The sequence below is a fragment of the Melospiza melodia genome, chromosome 1 (assembly GCF_035770615.1).
Source record: "Melospiza melodia melodia isolate bMelMel2 chromosome 1, bMelMel2.pri, whole genome shotgun sequence".
NCBI lineage: Eukaryota > Metazoa > Chordata > Aves > Passeriformes > Passerellidae > Melospiza > Melospiza melodia.
Window position 1 is genome coordinate 104,655,519 of NC_086194.1, and position 19,172 is coordinate 104,674,690.

The window sequence follows — 19,172 nt, forward strand, 5'->3', positions numbered from 1 at the left end:
TACCACTACGTTTCAGAGCAAGTCAACCAAATCTCTGGTGTTTGAACAGCTATCATGCTTACTATTTTTCATAATATGAAGAATGACTGATTTATTACCAGTTACTTCCTCAGTTGCTCTGTTTCACGATGATCATATAATAAGATACAGCTACACATACCTTACATAATCTCCTGAAACTGTGAAGGTGCTATTTTTATCTTCTTTAAATGTACAAGAGCAAGAGTAACATTTTTGTTACGGCTGAGTTGCTCAATAAAAACCCCACCTAGCCCTGACACATTTCATATTCATTTTAAGAAAACAACCCAGCACCACAGGTCCATTTTATTAGAAAAAGAAGTAAAATTAAAAAGACATGAATAAACACAACATCTATTTGATCCACATTCCAGGGCAGCAAAGACATCAAACACAAGGTTAACCCTCACATATTGCAGAAAACTCCCTTCAACAGGTAAACCTTGCAAATACTGACAGCCTCGGGAGACCCTCTACAAAGCCAGGTTTAGTCTTTAGCTTGGTTGTTTGTGTAGGTCTGTAAGATTTGTTGAAATTCACAAAGAAAAAAATCAGTTGACGGGTTGCCAAGCTGGCCCAGCAGTTTGCTGCCACTGAAAATATCTATTGGGGTAGATGGGATCTATTCTTCTCTCATTTCTCTTCCTTTCCCTGGAAGAGCACCTCACCTCAGCTGCCCCACCACATGCTTCCAAGAACTGATCCCACCCTTTAACCCAGAAGAAAACCAATCCCAGAAGTAACAAGTACACAGGATAGCTTTCCTACCCAGTTAGAGAGTCAGCCGTGCACACACGCAGTGAGCCACCAAGCTGGCCCATGGGAAGACACCCAAACACTCCAACAAAACATTGTCAGCTTTTGGTAGCAGTCAACTCTTAGCACAGCCCACGTCCTTTGAGAAATGAAAATGGGCCTCTCTTCCCAGGGAAAGGTTTTTTCACCTCTTCAAATTGTAGAGCTTTCACACACACACAAAAAATTAGTATTTAAATACTCAAAGAGATAAGAGTGACCTGCCTCTCTGACAGCTTCACATGTGCTATCTTCCTGAAACTCTACCAAGCACTGTGAAATTTACCTGAAAGGTAAATTTCTTCACATCACCTACAGATATGTCACCTTAGCTCATGTGAACTTTAAATGAGACCCCTGGGGAATAAATCTTGCTAAAGAAGAGCTGGACTGTTGGACACGAAGGACCCAAGAAGCTCTCAGAGATGAATACAAGCAAAACAAAGTCAGGCTGTTACAGCACAGGAATCTTTCACTGAATTTTTCAAAATCATCCATTTTCCAAACACCTGTGAGAACTTCTGCTCCTGGGAAGAGAAGTGGAATTATTTCCAAGTAAATGAAGATCAATTACACATTTACCAAAATTACCTAAGGCTGAGACTAGCAAGATATATTGCAATGCCATTCTCCTCCTGAAGGCTGTATCAATACTGTTTTTCAAAGCACACTGGGGAAGAAAATTATCCAACAATTCAACCAGGCATTAAAAGTGTTACCACACACCTAAACTGCATCAGCTGCTACAGCCTTTGGAATGCTCCTCTGACTTCCTATGTGTTAAGAGTGTAATCCACCTTTGCTAGCAAGGAACTCCACAGAGATTTTTCCTGACCTTTATTAGCATCAGCTCTAGAACAAAAAAATGCATGCCAAATGTGAAATGAGTCTGAGTACACATGAGAGATGTCAGCAACTTGAACAGCATTTGCTCTCCACTCCTACAGCTCATCTCATACTCTTGCTCTCAAGTCTCTTGAAGCCTTTTGGAAAATAAACACAATGCCTCTTCAAAAACTTTTGAACTGCTAAATGTGATGACTACCTGTGATGTTATAATACCCTACCAGCAAAGTATATCAAAATAATCAGTTCATGAAAATCACACATGAACTGTGACATTCCAGTCTACTCATTTCTAGAGCATCATAAAGGGCTATTTCAATTTCTTTCCCCTCCACAGGGCTGTCCTGGTTTCAGCTGGGGTAGAACTATTTTCTTTCTAGAAGCTGGTACAGAGCTGTGTTTCAAATTTAGCGTGACAATAATACTGATAACACACCAGTGTTGTAGTTATTGCTGAGTAGTGCTCACACCAAGTCAACAGCTCTTCAGTTTCTCACCCCACCAGTGAGAAGACCTGGGGTGAACAACAGGCTGGGAAGGGATACAGCCAGGACAGCTGACCCCAACTGGCCAAAGGAATATTCCATACTTCATGGCATCATGCTGAACAAAAAATCTGGGGAGAGGCAGTGGCCTGCTGCTGGGAGACTGGGTGGGCATCAACCAGCAGGTGGTGAGCAACTACACAAATCATCCATCACTTGTTTGTATACACTTCTTTAGTTGTTACTATTTTACCTTCTTTTCAGTTCTCCTACACTGTCTTTATTTCAACCCAGGAGTTTTGCCTTCTTTCCAATTCTCTTCTTCATCCCACTGATGTGGGGGTAAAATGAGTGAACAACTGTGTGGTGCTTAGCTGCCTGACAGGTTAAACCACAAAGACCTTCATTGTATTAACTTAAAAAGTAAAGCTAGGTGCCCAACAGCCAGGGAGGGGGGAAAAGCAAAAGAAAAAACAAACCAACCAACCAACAGAACAGGGGAAAAAAAACCTCCATCACCAAACCCACCCACTTTTGGACTGAACTTTTTGACTTCAGTTCAGAATTCCTGGAATGACAAACATAATACAACAAATGACAGAACAAAACAAAAGAAAACAACGTTACAGCTGGTGAGCTTTTTCATAAACCATTAAAAATGCATGTATTGTGCATCTAGATGGCGGCAAATCTACCTCTAGCACAAGATGCAGAGGCAAGAAGTACTTTGTCCTCACCATCACACTGCACAGACAAGCTTCTCTTGGAAATTGTTTACTACATCTCTTGCTGTGACCATGTACAGTAACTGGAACATCACAGTTAGAGATGGACGGGATAAACAAAAGCAACCTGACCCACCAAGAAAGCATCTGCCAGCACTTAAGCCATTGTTCTGCACAACATCAAGGCCTGAGTTCTGACATAATCCCCTGACATCTCGGGTGATGTCAGCACGAGCAGCTATTAGAATGAAGAATGATCCCCCACAAGACATTAATTCAGAAATAATCGATGGTCTCACAATACATATTTCTCCCTTAACATTCTTCTAAATGGACTTTAATACATTTGAGCCAGAAGGGAAAGCAGGCCTTTTAAGAAAGCTTGTGATATTTTTGTCTTGTGCCAAAGCCTTCTGAATTTTTAGCTTTTCCAACTCCCTGAAGTTTAATTCCACACTTGTGCTTTGATATAATAAAAGCTCCTCGTTCCTTTCCAAGGATGCTCAGAGCTTTAACAGTACACTAAGCAAGACCAACCTACAGATTTTACCTTCCCCCAGTCCTTCTCACCCCCTCTCTCAATTCCCATTTAAGGAGAGAGAACGTTCTCCTATCTGAATCCGTACCTAGTAGTTTGGCAGACATGAACATCATAGGAAAGAAGAAAGCAGGGAGGAAAAAAAAATCACCTCCCCATTTTTATTTCAGCCTTGAAAACTTCTGCTCCAATCCTTTCTAATATACAACTACCTTGTCCTACCATCCTCCAATAAAGTCAGTATCTGGGAAAATTTTTCTAGTAGTTTTTTCTCTAGTAAAGGATTCAAATCCTTGCTGCCAGTTAGTTTTGACATCTACAAATATATGAAGCATGCACAGATACAAAGCCCATTTGCAACTCCCTCACCAAAAATATGCTTAAGTGTTAAATCAGAATCACAGAACCACATATAGTTCACTAACAGCAACATCAGTAGTGAAAGAGATACGGATGACATTTAATGAATTCCCTTCCTCACAGTTTCAAAGTTTAAATTAATACCTGAAGAAGAGCTAGAAACAAAGTAAAGCAAAGTATAAAAATAACTTCTAAAAGCTTAGTCTATTCTTCAAATCAACAACATGAGTTTGGACAGAGCTGCCGCCACTAGATCAAGTCATCAAAAGGGAGAATTTAGATGCTGGGCACTGAAAGAAGTCTCTAAGTGTTCATCAAGTGCTAATCTCCACCATGAAAAGACTCTAGAGACTGACAGATTCTCCCTGCTTATTGATTTTCTCACCAGGGATGCATAATGGAAGAATGATGCTGGTCTCGTGGAGTATTATGCACCCTTACTTAGCTGCCTTCAGCAACCACAGGCTCAGCTTGGATGCAGACACTCAGTTTCTCAGATTTCTCTGCTGACACAAATTCTGCAGCAAGAGCGTGAAGGGAGTGGATGGACCACACTCTGATTTTTACTGTGTGAACAAATGCAGAAATCCCCACTGCTGCTCAGCAGGAGAGCTCCTTCCCACTGGGCTATAGGTATATTCCAACAGGATGGTATGGTATTTCCTCTATGGTTTGTCTGCCAGGAAAGTAATTTCCTATTTTTGTCCTGTTATGAGCTAGTAGAAGCTGGCATTGATGGAGGCTGGGAAGAATGAGAGGTTGGTTTGCTAGTGGTTTAACCAAACATGTGTTTACAATTACCCCATTCATCCCTGTCTGTGCAAAACAGTCTTTTTTGGAACGTCCCAATGGCCCTTGGATTTGGCCTCCAAAAACGCTGAAACAGACTTGCTGAGAAATACATTGAATATTACAGCTAGAGCAACAAAACTGTCCAATGGTTAATATTGCAACCATTAACACAATTGTTGGGCATTAAGACCAACATAGCTGCTCAACTTGCTGCTGTTGGCCTAAGGATGACAGCTCAACAGCAGGAGGGTAAGATAATGGGAAAAGCTCCTGCAGTCTTCCCCTGAAGTCCAACAAAAGGATACAACAGAAACAGGGCACTGTGTTTCTTTCTCAGATATTTCTACAGCATCTGCCCACAAGAAGAGAATGCAGAGATGGCCATGGTGTTCCCAGGAAACTTGTCTAGGGCACTCATCGCCTCTGCATCCAAGGACCATGACTATCAACCATTGTCCCAAAGCTATTTTCAGAAATACACAGCATAATATAATCAAGACTTTCAACTCCCCTCACCCTCCCCCCAGTTCTCACTTTAGGAAAGAATAAACAGACTCTGTTCCATCATCATGTGGTAAAGGGGGAATTTATCACTGCTGATCCTTTCTCCAAGAAGAGTTCAAACCATTCCAGCAAATGTCTTATCCCATTGCACCTGAAACAGCAAAACCTCAAAAAGACAGCAGTCTTGAAAGCTGCAGAATTCCAAGAGACATATTTCACCTCTCTCAGTATCAACGAGGCAGACTTTCATGCCATGTGCCTAGATTATTCCAGATCTAATTTGGCAAGCTACAAGCTTGATATAACCTGTAATTTCAGTTCATATCATATGTCAGAGAACTACTCATTTTCCTCTAACATTTTACTCACTCCAAAGTTATCATTTGAGACCCAGGGATGTAATGACTTACCAAAGGTTTCTGAAAGCATTCAGGAAGAAGGTCCCTCCCACTAATTTACAGGAGCAGTTACATGTTGTATTATCCATGATATGGGAGAAGGTGTCCTACTCTGCTAAAAAGATCATCCACTTTGAAACAACTGATCTTCATGACAGCTTTTACTGTAACCATTCAGGAGGGGTAATCTGCATTTCCCATGGGTTAACTAATTGGGATGCAATTAGCAGGTTTCATTAAAAGCTCACTTGACTTGTAAATGAGCATTAGTGCTGGGCTTTGAAGAACCCATCCTTATTCATCCTGAGTATATTTCTGTCCAATCCACACCTGAGTCTCTGGTCAGTGCCACTACAGGTTGTTTGCCTGAAAAAACCCAAGCAGCATCCATAAAGCTGCTGCCACCTTCTAAGGGAAAGTGACTCACCCAGTGCTCATAATCTCCTATTTTTGTGAGTGACTCCTCACCACTAACAGAATTCCCTGGTCTTTCCTCTACAGAGACCAGGAAGGACAGAACTATCACAAGGGCACTACTCTAAAGCAGAGGATGAACTTGCAATGCCCTCAGTCCTAAAAGCCATGTCCATATGCTCTGTACGAGCTGATCCATCTGTGACTTATGGAAGACCCTAGGAAGGCAAAGAGGGAAGGAAATTTTCAGTCAATGGATGCACATTACTGCGAATGTGAAGATCTCTTTATTAAAAAGTTTTAGGATACCTTGGCACCGATATTCAGTGCTCCTATGGACATTTGAAGTCCAAAAGCTGCTAGAAACCATGACCCCCATTTTCAGATGAATGGACCTGTATGAAAACATAGTGTCTCTCTCTCTACACACATACCTGCTGACAAGATGGTATCCAGGGGAATAAAGCATATAAGAGAAGGAAATGTAAATATATCCAACCAAATCGTCTAAAGTCAGGGTATTCTAGTTGTTTCATCACTGAAGATGTTAAGAGACTGTCTGCAGACAGGATGCCTCACCCTGATGATCAGTTTTCTTTAATGATGCTCTCATAGTGGAATCTGGCTCTCTAGGATAGTGCCCTCCACATTCCCAATGTGACAGAGGAGCCCTATTGAGCTAAAGGGAGAACTGCTATCCAGTTCAACAGATGGCATGAGAATGGGAAAGATCTGGCACAGGACTAGCTCAGAAGTGCACAGTTCAACATCTATAAAGAAAGAGAAGTCAAACATCTATAAAGAAAGAGAAGTCAGTGAGGTAGCATCTGTTTACTTCATAATATTATGTTTCAAAACAGCCACTGGTCTGGGAGGAAAAGTAATGGGAATCAAGACTATTTTGCCACATCCAAGTTTAGATTGCAACATGCTCTCCTGACCAGCAGGCAGTGTAAAGATAGCAAACCTGTAAATAAAGCTCAATGCTAATAAAGGGATTCCTTGGCAACCTCTTTCCTTTTAATTCCTAAAAAGGATTGTGGGGGTTCAACTTTTTTGGTAAAGGATCTCCATTCCTAGATTTCCCTGGGTGAAGAGTTGCAACTGGTATATTTTGGACATCGCCAGGAGCAGGTCCAGTTTCCAAGAAAAACAATCCTAACTTCTTAGCCTGCTTTCCTACAGAAGGAGGCTTATGCAACCACACTGTAGCCAAGCCAGTTGGCAAGCTGCATGCAAGCCTGACAGAGGCAGAGGTCTCAGGAGTTATCTTCCTTGTTTATGAAAACACTGGGCCAGGTGGGCACACTTAAGAAACACTGCACTGTGAACTGGCAACAGTACTCTCATAGCTGAGATCAATCCAAAGAAAAGCAGGCTTCCGTAGTCTTAGCTTGGATAGAAATGTTAGCACAAAGTGAAGAGAAGCCTTTTCCCTGACCCCATTAATAAAGTCCACTCTGAGATTTAGAATAAAAAGGCCAGCAGAAAATAGTAAGGGGCTTCACCACAATGTTTGCTGCAACCAGTGAAATTTTTAATTGAGCAAATACTTAAATGCATCCTAAAAATGCATACCATTGGACATCAAAAGGCACCCCTCCACCTATTCCCCACCTCACATTTCAGTGGTCTGAAGAAGCACCTGAGTGCATTTCACACACAAACATATAGACACACTTCCTAAGACAGAGCTGAGCTGGTCTGGGCAGAAGTTACACCTAGAAATCTGGCCTCATTTAGCACCATCACCTCCACAACCACGTGCAGAGCAGCACAGCAAAAGGGAGCAACAGTAGGGTCCCACCCAGAGTGACACCAGCCCAGAGCCCCTCAGTTTGCCTGCTGCCACTGCTACCTGTGCCCAGGGAAGATGATGGTGCCTCGAACTCCAGGGGGACATCTGCTCATTTGGGGCCATCAGAAAACAAATTCCCAGCACAACACTCTGGTGCTGCTGGCAGAAGCAGTGCATGACCCAGCTATGCCTCTCCTCTGCCAGCTGGGAACTCCCTGCCTTGGAAGGATACCTTTGCCAGAAAGATCCAGACGCTTTTCGCCCATTTACATCCCAAGCACAGATGAGAACATGACCAAAGGTTTCTAAAAAGCCTTCGCAAGGATTCTTGCAAGAGTCATTTAAGCACTCACAAGACAGAGGGCTGCAAACACTTGTTTTATTCACAGAGTGCACACCATACTCTTCAGCAGAACTGAGATGCAGAAATCCATCTTGCATTTAGGCAGAGCTTTTGGACTACACATTAAAAAACACAGGAACACACTTCTGAAATCCAGGTGGGGCTGTACGCGAGGATAGAAGCCAACTCACACAGCGCTAAGAGAAGGGATAGTTTGATTAACAAAACCAAGGAAAACCATGCAAGTACCACAAGATCTTTAATATGCAGCCAGGGCAAACAAGACCTACTTTAAGAACAAATAATGTCCAAGTGAAGAAAATAAATCAGACCAGAACACGGTATAACGAGCACCAGAGGCAAGCATCAGGATCAGCTGCTCTGCTGGTTTACTGTTTGCAGGAAAGCTACCAAACAGTGCTCTTCAGGCTCTGCTGTTTGCTCTACACTGCGCTGAATTTTAAAGAGTCCGGTGTTAGAGAAAGAAAACCCAAGCAGTTCTGATATTAACATATACCTGTACAAAGGCAGCCAGAGGAATACAGCTCTGGAACAGCTCTCCTTCTTATGCTTCTCTGAGAGGTTAAGCCCTGGAAGAAGACTAACAGCATGGGAAGAGCATCCTGCTTAGCTCCTGCACCCTGCCTCAGCCCCAAAAGCATTATGAAGCACAACCAGAGCTCTCACCTAAAGTTTCACGCATATTTCCCCTTTTCCAAGCAGGTTTTCTAGTCTCCGTGTGTTTGTGGTGGTTTTTTTTTAACCTGTCCTCATAACTCACTCCTTTTAATCCTAGGATTAGCCTTGTTGCCCTTCTCTGTACCCTTTCTAGAGCTGTAAGTACAACTACTAGCCTCAGAACTCAGGAATAGATGGAGCTGGAGTGTTAATGCATCCTTGCTACACATCCCACAACATCTCCTTTAAAACATGTAAGCAGCTTTAAGAGGCAAAACAATTTCAGCTGCCCCTTCGAAGCCTAACTGAAGGTGGCAGATGCCCACATCCCTTGCATCCTGCCCCTTCCTGCTCTGCCCCAACCCCAAAGTCATTCTGCCTTGGTGAAGAGAAAAGCAAAGCACATTCTTTGGGTCTGTTTTAGAAAACCTGATCAATGCTGCTTTGACATACCAGCAACACATGTTCCCATTTCAACAAATGGGAGCATTTCAGGCAGACCACCACTTCAGATGGAGTGGGGCTCCTGGCTGCTGAATCAGCACTTTCCATCCTGCTGGCAATACAGAGTTTTGCGACGCTTCAAAGGAAAGCGGGGGAAAAGGGGGAAAGGGATGGGAGGGGGCGCTGGCACTCGAGCAACAGAAGCGGGCAAGAGGATTGTGCAGGAGTTCATCTGCCAAACCAATTCACTGCAAACTGTTCCTATAAAGATGCCACAGTTTCAGCCCGGCTTGCAGCACCAGGGTTATACAATGAGAGCCATGCGTGCCCGCCTCTCCCCGGCGGGGAGCTGGGCCAGGGGAAGCTCCGCACCGCCCCCCGGGAAGGGTCTCCGTGGCCAGCGAGGGGCTGCGGGCACGGCCGGGGCTCGGCAGGGCCGCTCTCCGGCGGGCACACGGCCGCACACCGGCAGGAAGGTGGCAGCACCCCGGGGTGGTATTTCTGCCAAGTGCCCATCCGCCAAGCCCTCCCGCAAAGCCCGAAGGCAGCGGGGGGAATACCGGGCAGTTTGGCGGCAGCAGCACCGCCAGCAGTTGGCGGGGCAGCTCTGCGCTCTCCTCCAGCGCGGGGCCACGGGAAGCCCGGCTCCCGGCACCGCCGGGGCGAGGCGAGCGAACAAAACGCGGCAAGGAAGCCCCGAGTCGGGAAAAGAGCCGACCCCCCGAGCCCCGCGGCCGCCGGCCGAGCCCCGTCCGACCCCGGGGGCTCCGCGCCGGCCGGGGGGCGCTCTGGGCAGGGGGGTGGGGGCTCGCCGGCGGCCCCAGGAAAAGGAAGTTTGCTCTCCTCCTCCTCCTCCCACCGGCCTCCGCTACCGAGAAGCCGGTGAGCCCTCACCCACCCCGGCCCGGCCTCACCCCGCTGCGGCTCCCCGGGGGCAGCAGCCGCCGCCCCCTGCGCGCCCCGCGCCGCCCCCCGGCCCCTTACCTGCAGGGCGGGCAGGCGGCCGGCACCGTCCCCGCCGGGCGCCGCGCACCCGCCAAGTTTGGGGCGGGCGCGGGGGGTCGGGGAAGGAAGGGTCGTGGGCGGCGGCGGCGGGGACGGGAGCGCGAGCGGGGAGGGGGATCCTCCGGGCGGCGCGGTGCAGTGGGGCGCGGGCGGGGGAGAGCGAGCTCTCGGAGCCACGCGCCTCAAAACCAACAGTAACAAAAGAAAAAATTAAAACTGAAAAAAGAAATTAAAAACACACAATTAAAAAAAAAAAAAAAAAAAAAAGCGATGAAGGGAAAAAAAAAAAAAGCAAAACACACCCAAACGCGAATAGGGACGTTCGCGCCTCCGCAAGGCGTCCCCGGGCTGCGGGAGGAGTCTGCGGAGAAAACTTCTGCCCGCCTGTCCGCGCTGCTGCCGCCGCCGGCTCCGGTGCTAACGGCGCCCGCCGCCGCCGCGTTCTCCCCTCGCGCCCAGCTGACTCCCGGCGGGCCCCGCCCCGCTCCCGCCCCGCTCCCGCCCCGCTCCCGCCCCCGCCGCACGCAGCCGCAGCCCCGGCCCGCCGAGGGCAGGGGGCGGCCGGGAGCCCCGGTGGCCGCGGGCCGTGTGGCGGCGGCTATGGTGGCGCCCCTGCCCGCCCTCCCCCGTCCCGGGGCCGGCACTCGGGGGGCTGCGGCGGGTCTCCTGCCCTCTAACAAAAGCTCCCCCGCAGGTAGCACCGGCGCGTGCTTTCCTTGGGAAGGGCTGGTTTGTCTTGAAAACCAACAGAGCATCTGCACACGCGAGGCATTTGTGTTCGGACTTTTTCTTTAACCTCGTCGGTCCTGTCCTGTTCTCACATTTTTCCCCGCAAAACTGCGCAGGGCAAGTACTCCAGCTCTCCTTCCTGCGCTCCGGACAGCACGGAGCGGGCTCCCGCCGTGTGCCGCTGGCACGGTGGACCCTTTAGAGCTCCTCCGTACTGCGAAGCGCCCTGCTCTCCCGGCATCCTCAGGCTGCCACTAGCGCTACTGGAGACTGCTGCTGCGAACTTCTGTGCGCTGGGACCTTCGCTGTTTCACCACGGTAGCTCCCAGCCATCCGATTTGCAAGTAGTTTGCAAACAACTCGGACTGTGGAAAAGTTATTTTAAGGGAAGCAAATCTGCACGCTTCCCTAAGAGCTACTGGTTTAAAACGTATTGACTTCCAACAAGAGCCGTCACACTCTGTGAGAAGAGGAATATTTACTTCACTAGACGCAAAAACACCTCTCATAAGAAAGTGGTCAGCCCTACAAAAGGCAATTGAGCCCCAGGAGAAGTGGGAGAAATCTCTGGGCTTTTCTTCCTAGACAGATGCATGTACACTAATGGGAGTACTGTGGCTGAGCGCCCGAGCTGAATATATTTTGAAATGTAACGTGATATCTTCTTTGCTCTTGCTCTTTCTTCCTCCGTGGCTCTTCTTTACTGTATTTAAAGGAATGCTTTTCTTATCAGCCCGCCCTCCGGTCCCCGTGTTTCCAGCCATGCTCTGGTCTCGCTCTGTTCTCACCACTCACTCTCCCTGTTCAAGTCCTCAAATAATCTCTCCAGTTTCCTTCAGCGTGTCACCTCAGCCTCTTGGACACACGTGCCACTCCGCTGCCTGCTCGCTGCTCACCCTGCTCATGCCGCCAGCATGAGCCGGCCTCTCTAGGCACCGCGCTCCCCTCGGCCATCTCCGCTTGATGCAGGGCTGAGCGCTGCTCTTCAGTCTGTCAGCACCACTGCTGCCTGTCCTGTGCTGTCCTGTCCTGTGCTGACCCAGTCCGTCGGGACCTTGTTCTGTGCGCTGTCACTTCCCAGCCCCGTTCCGCCCTGTCTTGCCACCACCAGGCTGGTTTGTCCTGCCTTCGTGTGAACCAGTATTCACCTCGATCTTGCGTTTTGTGGGTCCAGCCTCAGAGTGCTGGTGCCTCACCGAAGGAGAAGCAGTTTCATGTCCAGGCTTTCACTATTGAGTGAAAAGGTGAATGTGGTATCACATTCTGCCTGAGATTACTCAGTGGCAAGAAGGCACCTACTCACAGTAGGCTGGCATCACAGTCCCACATGCTTACGTAACAAACTTTCTGCACACGTAGATCCAGCCCAGATTGGAAGGGAACTCCAAAGATCACCTGGTGCAACTTTTTATGGGAAAGGGATGAGATTGTCACCCTGTCCAATCGCATCTTGAAAGCCTCCAGTTGTGGAGACTCCACCCCACCCCTGGGGAGGATTTTCCTGTGGGTGATTGTTCTAGCTGTAAAAATTTTATTCTTTTTTTTTAGAGAATCAAAATCAAGGTGAAACCTCTCCTCATGCAACTTGTACCTGCTGCCACTTGTCTGCTCCCTGTGCCTCCCAGTGAAGAGAAAATCTCCATGTTTTTTGCAGCCGTGCATGTACCTGTATGATTTGAGCAGGGTTTGTGCAATAGGTGTCCAGTTGTTGCTGCTTTCGCAGAACCCGCTGCTGTGGGCATGGCCAAGGACTTCAGCACATGCCTCTTCCACACGCTGTTTAGTGCTATTTGCCCCTGGCACATTCCCTAGCTGCACAGTGCAATGGTTATACTTTGTCATCTGTAGTATTTCCACCCTGGAATATCAATTTACAGCTCTGCGTTACAGCGTGTCCTCAAAAAGCGAGAAGTGAAAGGAGAGAAGTTATATAACTGGTCTGGTGCTGCAGAGCCAGCCAACCACCAGCAGGATTGCATTGCAGGGATTCCCACCTTCTAAAACATCCCCTTCTTCCCCAAAAGTCCTGCTATCTCAGCCTCTGAGGCAATTTGCATGCTCCATCTTGAAACAAGACCGCCTTAATGACCGTGATGCTCTGCATCTGACACTGAGGGAAGCTGGAGGGATAAAACTCAGGTATTTTTGAAGCATCATGCAGGCAGCCACCTGGCTGCCTTCCAGTGTGCTCTTCCTTTCACTGTGCTCGCTGTTCCTCATACATAAGACTGCTGATCCATCAGTTAATCATATTAAGTACCTAAAATTAACTTTTAAATTATTAATGCATGAGAACATATCCGTTTGCCGTGTACATTATTTTAAAGGATTACAGTGTGTACACTGAGTGCCATTAACGTTACATTTCGAAGACAGTAAATTGACTTGTATGAAAATCAGAAGAGTTGATGGATTCCTCTAAAGATGCCTTTGACAATGATAAAACGTTCAATTGAATTATTATTATTATTGAGCATGTGTATGTACTTAAATTTCTTTCTAATACGTACAAAAATAAGCAACTGCTCAAGTCTTATTAGTATAATATTTTTCATCTTGTGGTGGGTTAAAAAAATAGATTCACATGAATATTGAAAATACTCATCTGACAAATAAAAACACTAGGAAAGATATGTTTAGTTTCCTAGACTACAGCTGTGTCGTTCAAGACAAAACTGTACTGTCATAAGATTGTTTATCCAAAACAGCACCACTGAAATGGTTAAGTGGAGAAGTAGCAATGCATCTTTTCAGTAGCAGCGAGGGGACATGCTTATCATTTCTCTAAAATAGCCAATCTCTGGCAACACCCTACACAATGCTGTATCATGAAAATAACAGCCTAAAATGCTGATTATTTTCTCTAAGAAGAAAAGATGATCGTTTTCTGCAAGAAAAAGCACACAAGAAATAATGTTGGCAATAATGTACTGTGGCTATGTAAACATTATTCCTGCTCAAGGACAGTCTAAAAAGTAAAAGCAAACAGCCTTGGCAGAAGCCTTGATGCCTTCGGGACTTTGTACCCAGAAGTTTGTCCTAGCTCCATGTTTTCTTCTTCTTTCCACAGTGGTTAAGGGTTAGGGTTAGAGAAGACAGATTCCTCTGACCCATGATGGAAGAGGATGGACAACTGATGAGACTCCCTGGCTGTGCTCAAGGGATTCCAGGCCACTGGGGGAGAAGAGGATGGGGAATGCAGTTCCCTCCTAGCTGGAGAAGGTCTTGCTGCCCTGCAGCTTCCAAGCTCAGAGCCTGTGGTGCAATTTGGCTTAGGATATCACTTTATTCTCTTTGTTCTCTACCTCAAGATATCCAAAAAGCGCAGGAAAAGCTCTTTTTACCATTTATGCTCCTCAGAAAATTGCATTAATGCAAGTTATACTTGCATTAATGCAATTTTCTCATGTGTTCAAAACCAGGTCCAAAATATAAGCAGAATATAGGCATTCTCTCTCTATTTAGCACTACATTTAAGACTCAATACCTGATAATAAATGGCTGTTGGAGTTCAAGTACTGTGGACTTGGTTTGCTTTCCACAAAGACTTGAACTCTGCAGGGTGACTTTTCATTTTGGAACTTTGCCAAAGGACACTAAGCTCACAATTCAGTTAGTTCCAACAGAGAAAAAGGTCATTTTCATGTTTTATTAAATAGACTAATGAAAACTGTCTAGTAGATATGAAGTTTTCTTTAGAAACATTATTATATTTCATATATATACTGAGAACAGGCGTAATTTTCTTTTCTATTACATTGATTTAGGAAATGAAAATCCAATAGCAGAAGATCTGAAGTGGAGAGATCAGAATCTGGCCACTGCTTTCCCTCTCAAAGGAACTTTCATGAAAGCATTATATGAAAGTCAGCATTAAGCATGATCTTGAACTAGTAGAATGCACTGATAAAAGAATCCAGCTATCTCAAAGGGGTCAACTTGGTCATTATTGCCTGGTAGGTATATAGGCAAAAGTGCTGACCAACCTTTGAAATGATAATGAGTTTCTTTTGTCATGGACAAAGCTTTTCACCTTAAATAGACAGGAAGTCTTCTAACACAGTCGAATTTTAATAAAGCTTAATCTGGAACAAAACCAACTCAAAATTATTTCTGTTGCTTTTACTATAAATGAAGCAAATGCTTAACATATTTTTTAAAGCTGTCCAGAAAAAAAGCCTTTTTAGCATCAAGATGGAAGCAGGGGGAACACTTTCCTTTCTTTCTGTCTACATCCTTCTTTTCCATTGTATTTATTTTATCACTCAATATATGGTGGAGATTGTAAGCTGAAAGGGGAAATGAAAGCACTAAGAAAAAAAAACTAAACAAGTTTCCAAAAAAACTCACTAAATATAGTTTTATGAGCTAGAGGATACAAATGGAATTTCAGTATTCACCAAAAGATTGAAAAGACTGAGATTTTCAAAACTTGCATGTTTTACACTAAGTCTTTGCTTAGTTCTGGTTTTTAACTGATTCAGCCAGAACTTCATCAAATACATAATTTTAGAAGTTTAGGGACATCATCTTCTGCCCAGTTGTTATCCAGAGGATTTCTTAATATCAAGTATCTATTATTTCTTAATAGAAAAGACTTTTTCAGTAGTCTGTGTCTAAAGACTGGTGACAGAAAAAGAAAAGCTATAGCATGACCATAACTGAATAAACTCACTGTGTTCATAGACCGCATTGTGGAGATCTACTCTTTGTTGCTAGGTAAGTTATATCTCTATTTACAGCTTTTTCAAAAGGCTGAATAGTCAGGGACATTTTGTAATTTGAGATGGAGTCTTAAGCTCTAGTGAGAGAGATGTGCTCTTCCTGGACTGCACAAAATAGAGCAGTTACACAAGGTGGTATAGAGGAGGGGGGAATTTTAAGCAATACTGATCATTCAAACAGAAACTACATTAAAAAGACAGATACATTCAGCCCACCCTTCTACAAAAACACATCTGTTCCCACCGCTAGCTCCACAATTAACACATAGACTGATTCAACACTAAGAATTATAAATTGCTGTATTCTCTCAGTTCCAATGAAGTGATGAAGAAAATGGGCACTTTTGGACATCAAAGGTGTTAAGTGAAATGACACCTTAAGAGTGTTTACTTTCCCCAAATCAAAGTCAGCTGCTTTCCTGATGCATAAGTTTTCAACTAGGATGCCAAATAACACTAGAAGAAAAATTCAAAATTACACTGCAATAGGAGGAAATTCAGTTCAAACTATACTTTATATTCTCATTTATGACATGAGAAATCAGGATTTATTCAAAATGTAGTGCTCATTCACAGCTTTGCAACAGATAAGGAGAGAAGGCAACAAAAATTGTGACTCAGAATGAAATCCAGCCACACTGCAGTCAGTGGCAAAACTCTTAGAGATCTTAGTGTGACTGTGATTTTGTCTCAAGTATTTTCTTGGTTCCTGAGGGAGGGGCAATTAAAATAATAATAAAGACAAAGAGAAAATCTTCAATGCCATAACTTGCCTGCAGTCTGCAGCTTTTAGACCATATTTTCACAACAGCTGAAGCAGGATTATTAGGCTAGTGCCCTCTGAAAACCAGAAACATTTAAATGGTGTAAAGAAAAAACAGATTACATAGAAGTAGGTATTACTTAGCTGAGAGAAGAGGCAGAGCAATCCAGCTGTATTGGACCCAAAACAGATCTTCTCTCAATCAGTGTGCTGAGCTGTGTGCAGACCCAGCACGCTCTGAATTAAAATGCACCTCTGTACAGCACAGCCTTGCAGGGAGCCAGTGTGCCTTTTGTTGCTTGCAGGGTATGGGTGCAGAGCTGAGCAGTGTTTCCGTTTGGTTTTCCCCACGTGCTGTAGGCACCACCACTCTCCATAATAGCTAAGTCATGTCTAAACCCATTCTCCAGAGCAGGTAAGGTCGAGTTTTGAGACTGTTCCCATCCTGTGACTTTAATGAACAAAATGCTGATGTCTAATCCTCAATTCAAGTCTGAAATAGACTTTTTGTATTTTAACTGCCGTTTGCGAAGGAAGTCATATTTTGTTTTCCTGGTGCAAGAATTACCAAAAAAAAATTGCCAAACCAAAACCAATGTACACTGCATTGTCATCTAAATTAATCCCTTGTCATACAGTTATAATCTCTCATTAATTCTTCTTAGCCAATTAAGCCAAAGCTTTCTCAGAAAATGGCTGGCAGGAAAAGATTCCCTTGCTCCATCCATAGCAAGCAGTGGGCTAGCTGCTTAAACAGAGCATTGAGAACTTGTGTTTAAATAGAAATTCTGTCTGCAGTGATTTAAAAGTATAGTTTCTACAAGTCTTGTCTATTTATTCAACTCCACCAAAGGAGTAAGAAATCATTCTCTGGTTTAAATTATTTCCTTCTGTTTGGAAAAATAGTCATCCAAGGAGACTGATGGGACTTGCACTTCATACTGTCTGGTCAGAAGTAGGCATTTAGCGTGTCTTTATTATAGAGAAATCTTGGAGGATGAATTATATGATACACAAAAAGTGATGTACATCCTTTGATAAGAGAGCAGTCTTTCAACAGAGAGGACTGCCCTGTAGTTGCTATCCTGACAAAATGAAGATTTCTTGTGGGGTCATTCCAACCTTGATGATTCTGTGATTCCTCTCCTCTCAAAACTGTGATGGCTGTTCTTTATCAAAGAACCTCTTTTCCATGGTTGTGAGATGTATACTAATAGTCTGCATATATTCTTAGTGCAATCTGTGACTTTTTTGAGAAGTAAATTTTTGACAATTCTTCATTTCACTACCAAAAAATGTAATTAAAGTTACGAAGGTCAAACCATCCCTGAGTGTTTTCTTCTGATGCTTTAGCAGACATGAAATAAAAAAATAAAATTTTGTTACAACATAATAGCTCACACATTCATCTTCAGCAGCATTCTACATCCACAGGCAGTGAGAAGTCTCAGGGAGTCTTGCAGTAGTTACTACAGCAGTTGAGAGGAAATCCACTGGAGCTCCTCAGGAAGCTCTCACCACCTCTAGCTGCAAGTTTGGGACACGCAAGCTTGTCACTGATTGCCTAAGATTTAGCTGTGATTTATTCTGTTTCTCTAAACTTCGTCATGTAAAGGTGCACATCGGTCTAATCTCATATGCTAACTGGACCTCAACATGTTTAGTGAAAAGGAACAGAGAATATCTTTGCAGAAAAGACTTTCAGAACAGTTACACACACCAGATGAGATCAGTTCTTTCTCCTTGACCAGGAGCCTTTTTAACACACTCTGACCACGCTGTGAAGATTAAGGCAGGCTGCAGCATGGCAGAAAGGCCTCAGCTGGGCTGGGGCTCCAGCAGTGAGGCTCCCTTGAAGCAGCAATGTGGCTCCTCTGTGATCATGTGCCCACCTCAAGGGGGGGTTCTGTTCCAAACAGCCCTTGTTTTAAGATGACAGATGACATTTCTGGTCTTACATTGATTGCTTTGTAGGTTCTCCCTCCTGCGCCCAAAGATTTGGTGATCCTCTTATCCTAATATTGTTTGGCAAGCATTTGAATGGACCTTTATCTCAGCCATGCCTCAGGGATGAGATAATGTAGAAAATGCCATATTAAGAAACAACCAAACAAACTTCATTCTGTGAACCACAATGGACTGACGATAGAGCTAGGATATTTACAGCAAATCAATGAATCTGTCTAATTACTATGCTCTAATTTAGATAATTTGCTTCTACAGTGGGAGGCAGACTACTGGTGGATTGTTCCTCCCTCTTTAAGACCTAGAGCTACATATGTCATATTGTGAAAATGAAATTGCCTTCATATTACTCACTGGGAAGAAACTGGAGTCAGGCCAGGAGCAGATGGCAGCTCAAAAGGCAATCCTCTTCCTCCTTGAGAAGTACTTTTACTTTGTACTTCAGTAGCAGTATTGATCTAAGAAACTTGATGCCTTTCACAAACAATAATGAACATAATTTTATAGTGCCCTGGTAGCAGAGTTAGTGGGATTTCTCTGCTTTAGCACATAGGGAAACTGATGCATGTCAGGTTTACAGCATTCCCATGCCCACAGTTTTCCAAGAGATTGTGTTCTCCCTCCGAAGGAAAATCAGCATCTCTAAACTCCTTGCATTCTGCCACAAGCATGGCACTCAAACATCATGCACATGAAATTAAGGGATGCTAGTTAGAGGCAGAGACAAAGCCATTAGCAAAAAAGAGAATTTCCCAAGCTCACAAGAAAATAAGTAGCTGGACCAGGACCCAGAGCAGCTCAGTCTGGGGCTGTGCTTTGTAGGCTCTGCCTGTGAGCCCATGGGG

The 19,172-nt window shown here is 44.7% G+C and overlaps 1 protein-coding gene across 3 annotated transcripts in view; it reads right to left on the reverse strand.

Moving 5' to 3' along the window:
- GRB10 (growth factor receptor bound protein 10) overlaps positions 1-10,580 on the reverse strand; it is a 144,949-nt gene extending 134,369 nt beyond the window's left edge. For 2 of the 3 annotated variants that reach the window (XR_010028696.1, XM_063163320.1), the window contains exon 1: positions 10,449-10,580. The gene's annotated coding sequence lies outside the window, so the exon portion shown is untranslated. Of the gene's footprint in view, positions 1-10,125; positions 10,157-10,448 lie in introns of those variants that run through there. The other variant, XM_063163329.1, reaches the window with a different exon arrangement.
- Between the last annotated feature and the right edge of the window lie 8,592 nt (positions 10,581-19,172).